The following is an 8,561-nucleotide window of genomic DNA, read 5'->3' as shown; positions in this document are numbered from 1 at the left end:
GTCTAGAAAAGAGAAGAGAATCTGATCCCAGGTAACCAGCTGTCACAGATCCAAATGGTTCAGTATTCTGGGTGATGAAGTAGTTCCTGCCTTCTGTCTGGAGATGGGGAATGATGCTTTCTTTTCAACACTAGGAACCCTCACCAGAAAGACACAGACTCATCTTCCAGATAGATGCTTTTTCCGAGAAGGAGCTTTTGGGGTTCCCAGGGACTATTAAGAATTAAGCACCTACTATGTTTAGAGCTTTATGTGAATTGAAAGAAAAAAAAATGGCAGTGTGAAGCAGTATAGCAGGAGGCAGAACCCACTCTGTAGTTGTCTCTGCCAACTACACTCTCCATGTGACCTTGGGAAAGTTTTTCCTTCCTCTTGAGCCTCAATTTTCTCAGCTCCTTGTGTCGTGTGATAGTATGAGCATCTCAGTCTCTTCATTTGTAAAATGATTACTACCTACTTCACAGGACTGCATGATAATGAATATGTGTCTGGTAACCATTATTACCTGGCTTGCTCCCTGATCTCTCTGTAATTCCTTTCTACTCAGTGTCCCTGTGCTTGGACAAGACCCCAGTTGGGGGAGGAGTGTTGCAGAGGGGGTGGGATGGTTTTGGTCGGTCCTGCTGGTGAGAAAAGGAGTTTATCAACAAGTAGGACCCAGGGAGCCGACCACTGGTCCCCGGTCAAAGGGCGCTCCTGTCTTGGGGCAGGCCTTGGAAGAATCCGTCCACAGAATCCTAAGTTAAGGTTGCTGACTAGATAAGGCAGGGCAGATCAGGTCCCCAGGCAACTTGGGAGGTGGCAAGATTCCTTCAGATGAAGGTGGATGTGAGATCCAGGTTGGCTCTGCCCTTTCCTGGCTGGGTGACCTTGGGCCGGTCACTTTTCCTCTCCCAGCCTCAGGGTGCTCTGGAAATGGGGCTCCTCATCCCACTCGCCTCTCTGAGGGGACAAGGGCGAAATGTCGACACAATGGACGGGATCAGCGTTAAGGGCCAGCGAGTGCTATTAGTTATGCTAATAGGTGCACGCGGCAGGTTCCTATCCAGCGGTTCCACTCTGGTTAAGCGGTTGCTCCCACCGTAACTGAGGTTTCTCGCCTCACCGCCTCCCGCCTCGGCGGACAGGGCTCTGCGGACCGCAGGCTCGAGGGCCTTTACCATTGTTCTCCGAGGTGGGCGGCAGGGGAGGGCTCTCGCAGACCAGACCTCGCCTTTGGTCTCTCCCTCCGCCCCGCACCCCGGCTGCAGCGAGCCTGGGAAGCCCCCTTGCCGATCTTTCCCGAGGAAGCGAGCCAGTTCCAGAGAGCGCCCGAACGGCGGCCGAAGACGCCCCCGAGCATTTCCGAAGAATCCCGACCGCTCCCAGTCTCCGGAAAGAGCCGAAGGGGCTTCCCACCCTCGGCCTCCCGAACCATTCCGAAAAGGCCCGAAGTTTTCCGAGCGGCCGTCCTGCCGGACTGCTGGAGGCGGCCGCAGCGCCATGTTGGATGCTCTGCTCGTTGAGTGAAGAAAATCCGCCGGCATCGCCTGAGCCCCGCTACCGAGAAGGGCGCCGCTTCCCCCGGGGAGGGGGATAAAGACCCCCCGCCGCCGGCCCATGAGGATATTGCCGTGAAAGGTCCGGTCTCTCCGCCTCCTGCCCCCGCCGGGTCCGGCCCCCCCCCGGGGTCGCGTTGTCACGGAGACCGGCAGCCGGTGGTGCTGGCCCGCGGGGCGGCTGCTGCTGCCGGCGGCGGCGGCGGCGGCGGCGGCGGCGGCGGCGGGCGTGTGTGACCGGCCCCGGCCCCCTCCTCCTCCTCCTCCCAGCCTCCCCCCGGCCCCCGCTCCCGCCGCCTCCCCGGGTCTGCCCCCATCCCGCCCCCCCGCTGCCCCCGGCCCCTGCACCCCGGCGCGCCCGGTCCCGCTCTGGGGGGGTTGGTGGCTTCGCTTTGCCATGAGTTTACCGCAGAAACCGGCTCTGAAATCAGGCTCAGCGGCTGCAGCAGGAACCGGACCCGGCACCGGAGCGGCGGCGGCGGCGGCGGCAGCAGCGGTACCGCCTCCTCACCCGGCGGCAGCAGCGGCGGCGGCGGCGGCGGCGGCGGCAGCGGCCCCTCCTCACCCGAACATCAGGGCCCTCCAGACCCAGGCGCCCCAACAGTATCCTTTTCACCTTCCTGCCGGCCGTTCGGCTCTCTTCGTCGCAGACCAGGGGGGCTGAGGCCCCTCCGGGAACCCTCCTGCCGGCAGCCACAGCCCAGCCGGGGAAGGGACTATTCCTTCAGCCCACGCACCCGGCTTGGCCGGAGCTTTTGGGGTGACCCGGCAGCAGCACTGCGGGGGACCCCGGGACCCTCTGCACTACTGTGAAAACTAGCTCCGTCGGCCTTGCTTCCGCAGCCCTTCCCTTTTGGAGCTGGGGACCCTTCCCCCTTCTCGCCTCTCCTCCCCACCCCCCCCCCCTTTATTAGGCCGAATTTGCTGGTGCCCGGGACCAGCCCTGCAGGGAAGGCTTTTCTCTGATTGTTGTGAGGGCTACACCCTCCTCCTCATCTCCCTTCAGCTCTCCCTGCAGCGGGGCATAGTGGGCTTCCCTAAATATTATTAATACCTAAGAAACTTTATTGGTAATTTTACTGTTTGAAACTAAACTCAGCTGGTTCCGGAGGTAAGTTGGATTTTAAATCTATGGCGAAATTTTGCGGAAAGCACTCCCTCTGGCTAATGTTTTTTAGCGATTGGGAGAGTTGTGATGTGGTTTGTGGTGGAACGCGATCTGAGGAGGAAATGTTACACCGGACGCTTCCCTGTCTTTGACCTTTTTTAAAGGAAGAGGAAGTTAACTGACATTACCCATCACCCCCAAAAGTCTCACTTCTTGGAAGGCTCGTGTTATGCTGATTGTTTTTAAAGGGCTTTAATTTACTCTTCATAGGCCTCATGTCTGGAGGGTGCCAGGGCTCCTGGAGGAAAGTCTAGTATTGAATGTGTCTAATTTCATGTTATTTGCTCGATTGTAGAATTTTTGGACAGCTTTGATTGGAAAGACTTGGTGACGAGGTATTTTAGTTAAAAACCAGCGGGTGAAGGTAAAACGTTGAGTTCATGAATTCCACGGAGATTTAGAGAGGTATTATTACCTACCTGAGAATAACATTTCATCATGCACCCCTCCCCCCCAATCCGTTGTATTTGTGTAAATCAATAAATAATCATTGGATGGTAGATGTGTTGTGTTTTTGTGTTCGTGTCATTGTGTGTTTGACTTTTAGAGTAGGGTGTTTGAGCAAATAAGCAAATGCGAAACTAACTGCTGTGAGGTCCACAGATTATTTCACGGTCTGTAGTTTGATTCTTGTCTGTATCCATTACTTTGAGAAGGGAAAGGTATCTCCCTTCTAAAGTCATTTCAGGTCATTGTTTTGGTTTCTTTCAAGTGTCATTTTCTCTTTTCTTTGAATGTTGTTATCCACATTTTTTTCAATCCAAGCAGTGTGGCGCAGAGTAAGATAAATTCCATTCCAGTGTGATGTGTGTACTGATTTCATAATGTTAACTGCATGATTCTGTTCAATTAAGAATTGTTCACCGGTGAGAATGGTTAGTGATATCTTAGTGTGCGTTGCCCATGGAAAATCTAGTTAGCTTTGATCAGTATCCCTAGAGGCTTTAACTGTTGGGGGAAAAGTTTGGCTGATAAGCCTACTTCAAGGTGAAGTTCAGTGCTGCATCTCTGAAATGTATCTTTACTTAATGGTTTGTGAGTTAAATTCCTTTCTTATTTTATTTTATTTTGTTTTATTTTTTTTGGGTCTTGATTGCCCAAACTTGGTTAGGGCTGTAAGTTTCTATGCTGTGCCACCAAGTAAGTTATTCATTACCTGCATCTTGGAGCTGTTTTGGAAATTCAAACAAATGAAATGAGGACCATACTATGTCTTCTTGAATATAAGGTGATGAGGACCAAAGTGCTGAATATGACAGTGCTTGGTGAGTTTTGTGGTTATTTGGACACAAAGAGCTGTGACTTCAGTGTGTCAAGTGAGTGTGCTTTTTCTCAATGCATTTGACAGGAAGGGCATATAAAAACTGAATTGGTTGCAACATAAAAGTAGTTACTGATTTGGCAACAGTTGTTAAAGGGGGTAAATTTAAGATGGAATTTCCTATGGGAATACTTTTTATACTTATGTGTAGTAATATAGGATACTTAGTTTTATGTGGCTTTAAGTTTTTACTTTGCCACTTTGCCTCAGGTCATCAAAGTTAGAATTTAATTTTCTTCTTAAGGCATTTCACACTTTTATTACCTTTTCTTTGCTTTATGCATTGAAAGGTTACAGTTGCTAAAATCGAATTGCTTTTATAGTAAATCCAGTATAGATTTCATTAGAACAACCAATGGTGAACAGTTATCAATGGCAATGGGGAATTGGTTAAAAATGGATTAAATAGGGCAATTTTGCTTCTGTACACTGAGGGTATGAGAATTTGTATTTGACAAAGTGATTATTGCATGTTAAGTTGATAAATATTGAAGCATTCAGGCTGGAGTGTGAAGTTGGAGTTGCTCTTTCTATAGCTTGATTAACTCTCCAGTTCCTCAAAATATATGGGTGTGGGTGCAGTAGTGGTTTTTTTTTTTTGTTTTTTGTTTTTTTTTTTTTTTTTGACTGCACCCTCAGCATGTAGAAGTTCATGGACCAGGGATCGAACCCATGTGACGGTAGAGACTTGTGCCACAGCTGCGGCAACACCAGATCCTTAACCTGCTGCACCACAAGGGAGCTTCATTGTTTGAATTAATAAATTTAGATAATATTTTAAATTTGTAAAAATGTGAGGAGATTCATGTAACAAGATGTCCTTTATTTGTGCTTAGTGTTCAGGTGACAAATCAGAAATAACAGTGAATTTAGGTATTCCCTGGTGGCTCAGCAGGTTAAGGATCTGGCATTGTCCTAGTACAGCTCTGGTTACAGCAGTGATGCAGGTTCAATCCCTGGCCCAGGAACTTCTGAAGGCTGCAGGTGTGGCCCCCTTAAAAAAGTTAAAAAAAAAAAAAAAAGTGATGGTGAATTTGAATTTAAGTTTAAATGGGGAGTTCACATCGTGGCATAGCAGAAATGAATCTGATTAGGAACCATGAGGTTGCGGGTTCAATCTCTGGCCTCACTCAGTGGGTTACGGATCTGGTGTTGCCCTGAGCTGTGGTGTAGGTCACAAATGTGGCTCAGATCCTGCATTGCTGTGGCTGTGGCCTAGGCCTGCAACTATAGCTCCAATTAGACCCCTAGCCTGGGAACCTCCATATGCCACGGGTGCGGCCCTAAAAAGCAAATAAATAAATAAATAAATGGAACCTTCTTAGGCATCAGTATGGCTTGGCAGACTGTTAAGGCCATTTCAGGTAGAGGCCTATGACTGTTGAGAGGCTAGAGAAGGGACCAGCAAGGGATGGAGCATGCTGGAGGGTGGGCAGGGGTGATGGCGGATGAAAGAAGAAAATAAACCCTGATATAAAAAAGTGCTAATGGCAAGGGAGAAATACGTTTAGCGTTTTCATAATATAATCCAGTATGAATAGTTTATGAAACTGACACGTCAGGATACTTGCCTTGAGATTTGCTCACCTCAGCTTCTCAGTATGAGGTTTCAAAAGGCTTTATTGAGAATCTCAACAGTGTTCTTAACCTTTTCTGGGTAACAAACAACTTTGACATTTTGTTGAAAGCTTATAGACCCTCCACAGAAAGTTGTCCATGCACAGAAAATCTTCCTTATATTTCCAGAGAGTTCTTGGGTCCCCGTTAAAAGCCTTGTTCTTTAAATGCAAATTGCTCACTCTTGAGATAATTAAAGATAAATGAGTTTGAATTTAGGTGCCCAAATAGTTCTGACTTAAACAGAATAATTTTGCAGTCTGTTATGAATACACAGTGTTCTATTTATATGGGAAGACTTCAGGATGTAATTTCTCTCAGGGCTGCTGACAGTTCTGGGGAGTCTAGTTACTGTTTGGGGGCAGTTGTTTGGGTTAAGAAAATCAGAGCAGTGGGTTCTTTAAAGAAACTAAATTTGGTAAAGGCCTGTTATGACCTGAAAATGACTTGTGTCTTCAGCTATTTTGTCTTAGATATGACATATATTAAAAGCAAATATTGTCTTTTTGGGGGTGTTACAATTTTCCTTTTTTTGGTATCCTGTGTTGATTTTCAGTTTTATCTTAGAGATTGAAACCAATGATGTTTGCTTCTTTTTTGCCTCCACCAAAGCTAAATCTGAATAATAACAATAGTACTCATTTATTGAGTGCCTCCTGTTTTAGGAGTCAAACATAAATGATTTTTTAAAATTCTCATGAGAACACTAATGCAGTAGGTACTATCTGTTTTTCAGATGAGGAAACTGAAGTTTAGAGAAGTTCAGTAATGTTCCCATGGTTGTCTATGTAGTATTGTCTATCTAGTAAGTGGTGGACTGCAGTTCAGACCATCTTACTGGCTCCAGAGCTTGTGAATGTCCTTTCTACTCTGCGGTGCCACTTACCAAGTCTGTGTGTGGAAGTGGAAGGAAGGATACTGTCCCTCATTTGATAGCTTGGGGAAGTCTATATACGGTAAAGGAGATCTGTGGAGCAATCTAGAAAGAAGTGACGCTGTACTTTGTTTTAATTAGTTCATAGCCGCATACTGCTAGACATTCAAAGTAGGTTATCTTTACCTCATTGAGCCTTAAAGCATAGGAACAGGCCTGCCACATTTGATTCAGTGCAAGTTTCTGCTTGTTCAGATATTAATAAGGCCTCCAGCAAAATACCTTTACAACTAGAAACAAGAACTCTCTAACTCATGCAGTGGACAGCAGTCTGTTTACTCCTAAGCCCCACCATTAACAAAGATGGATCTGTGCTTCTAGAGAGCAGATCCTCTTGGAAGGAGAGAGGAGAGAGATCAATGTAAGATGGAGATAAAGAAGAAAGATGGGAAGAAAAAAAAAAAAAGATGCCTGAGTCACATCAGCTCTTGCCTCTGCTGCTGCTACTCCCTGTCCCAGGCTTATGGGTATTTTCTATCAAACTCTGAGAAATTAAACCACCTTAGGACTAATATGTTGCTTTTCCACATTGGCGTTTCTGATAAGGTTTTTACAAAACGACCTGCTGAAAAATGTTTGAAAACCATGTTTTAAGTCATAATAGGATTTCTGTCTTTCAGCTATTTATTTTGGCACTTTAATCTGAGTGGCAAGTTTTAAAATTAATTTGTTGGTTTATCCAGCACTTACTTGTGTGTGCCATACTCGGTGCTAGGTCTGGGGTTGAAATCTTTGCCCTCAAAGAACTTGGTCCAGACAGGTAAATGGACTGAATACCACGAGTAAAGTACAGTGACTGCTGTAAGAGCCTAACCCGGGGGAAGGAGGAATTAGGGCTTCCTAGAAGAAGTTAACATTTGAGCTAAATTAGAAGGATGAGTAAGAATTACCCAAAATTCACAGAGCTTTCTCCTGCCAGCAGACTTTTCCCAGTGCATTTGCTGTTGCTGCTGCACAGAATTTTAGTTCTAAGTGGATTTCAGGTATGTTTCAGGTAGCAGGTTTTAGCAGAAGCTAGAAGGAGGTACTAGAGGACATGGCAGTCAAAACACAATTGCTGTAGATTCCAAGTATCTTCTGCGTCATAATATGAAGAATTAGAGTATGAGAAGATATATCATATTTCATCTCTGTGATTGGTTCTTTCCTTGTCTCCTTTCCACTCATCTGGTAACATCCCCCTGCTCCTGATACTAAACTTTGGCTTGGAAACAGTACCTACTAGCCTTAAAATGCAAGTGGATTTGACTTGGTGTATTGAGAAGTACACATGATTTGGAGTTAAAAAAAAAAAAAAAATCTGGATTTGAGTTTGGCTTTTCTTTCTTTCTTTCTTTCTTTTTTTTTTTTTTATGGCTGCACCTGTGGCATGTGGAAGTTCCAGGGCCAGGGATTGAACCCATGCCACAGCAGTGACAGTGTCAGGTCCTTAACCTGCTGTTCCACCAGGTAACTTGTGGCTTTTCCGTTTTAATAGATGTGTTACACTGCTTTGGGCATCAGTTTTTCCCTTTCTAAAATGAAGAGGTTAGATTAGTTTGCTAAGTGGTCCTCTTGAATTATAATGGCTGTTAATTCTGAAGATTATGGTTTGATGTCTGTTTTGTGATTGCAGGTAGACAGGAAGGATTTTGTAGAGACCTATTAATGCTTTTTTAGACTGATGGCCAGTGGCGTGTTTCTCTGGTGACTTACTGATAATGGAAGCATTCTAACGTGGAGCACAAGGAAAGGCAACTTTATATAAACGCATATAAGAAGCCTCTGGGTTTTGTCTTATTAATGTTAGATTTAGCCAAACAGACTGAAATGCAGGAGTTCCTGTCATGGCTCAGTGGTTAACGAATCCGACTAGGAACCATGAGGTTGCCGGTTCTATCCCTGGCCTTGCTCAGTGGGTTAAGGATCCAGCGTTGCCGTGAGGCGTGGTGTAGGTCGCAGACGCAGCTCAGATCCTGCGTTGCTGTGGCTCTGGTGTAGGCT

General features: G+C 46.1%; 1 protein-coding gene across 36 annotated transcripts in view; it reads left to right on the top strand.

The window, feature by feature from the left end:
- The window catches only part of EIF4G3 (eukaryotic translation initiation factor 4 gamma 3), a 359,841-nt gene continuing 352,695 nt past the window's right edge, over nt 1,416–8,561 (top strand). For 25 of the 36 annotated variants that reach the window (XM_021097639.1, XM_021097660.1, XM_021097662.1 and 22 more), the window contains exons 1-2: nt 1,440–1,620; nt 1,970–2,141. The gene's annotated coding sequence lies outside the window, so the exon portion shown is untranslated. Of the gene's footprint in view, nt 1,621–1,969; nt 2,142–8,561 lie in introns of those variants that run through there. The other 11 variants (XM_021097676.1, XM_021097665.1, XM_021097674.1 and 8 more) reach the window with 9 other exon arrangements.

This window comes from Sus scrofa, chromosome 6 (genome assembly GCF_000003025.6).
Source record: "Sus scrofa isolate TJ Tabasco breed Duroc chromosome 6, Sscrofa11.1, whole genome shotgun sequence".
In the NCBI taxonomy this organism is placed as follows: Eukaryota; Metazoa; Chordata; class Mammalia; order Artiodactyla; family Suidae; genus Sus; species Sus scrofa.
This window is presented reverse-complemented; position numbering and strand designations above follow the sequence as displayed.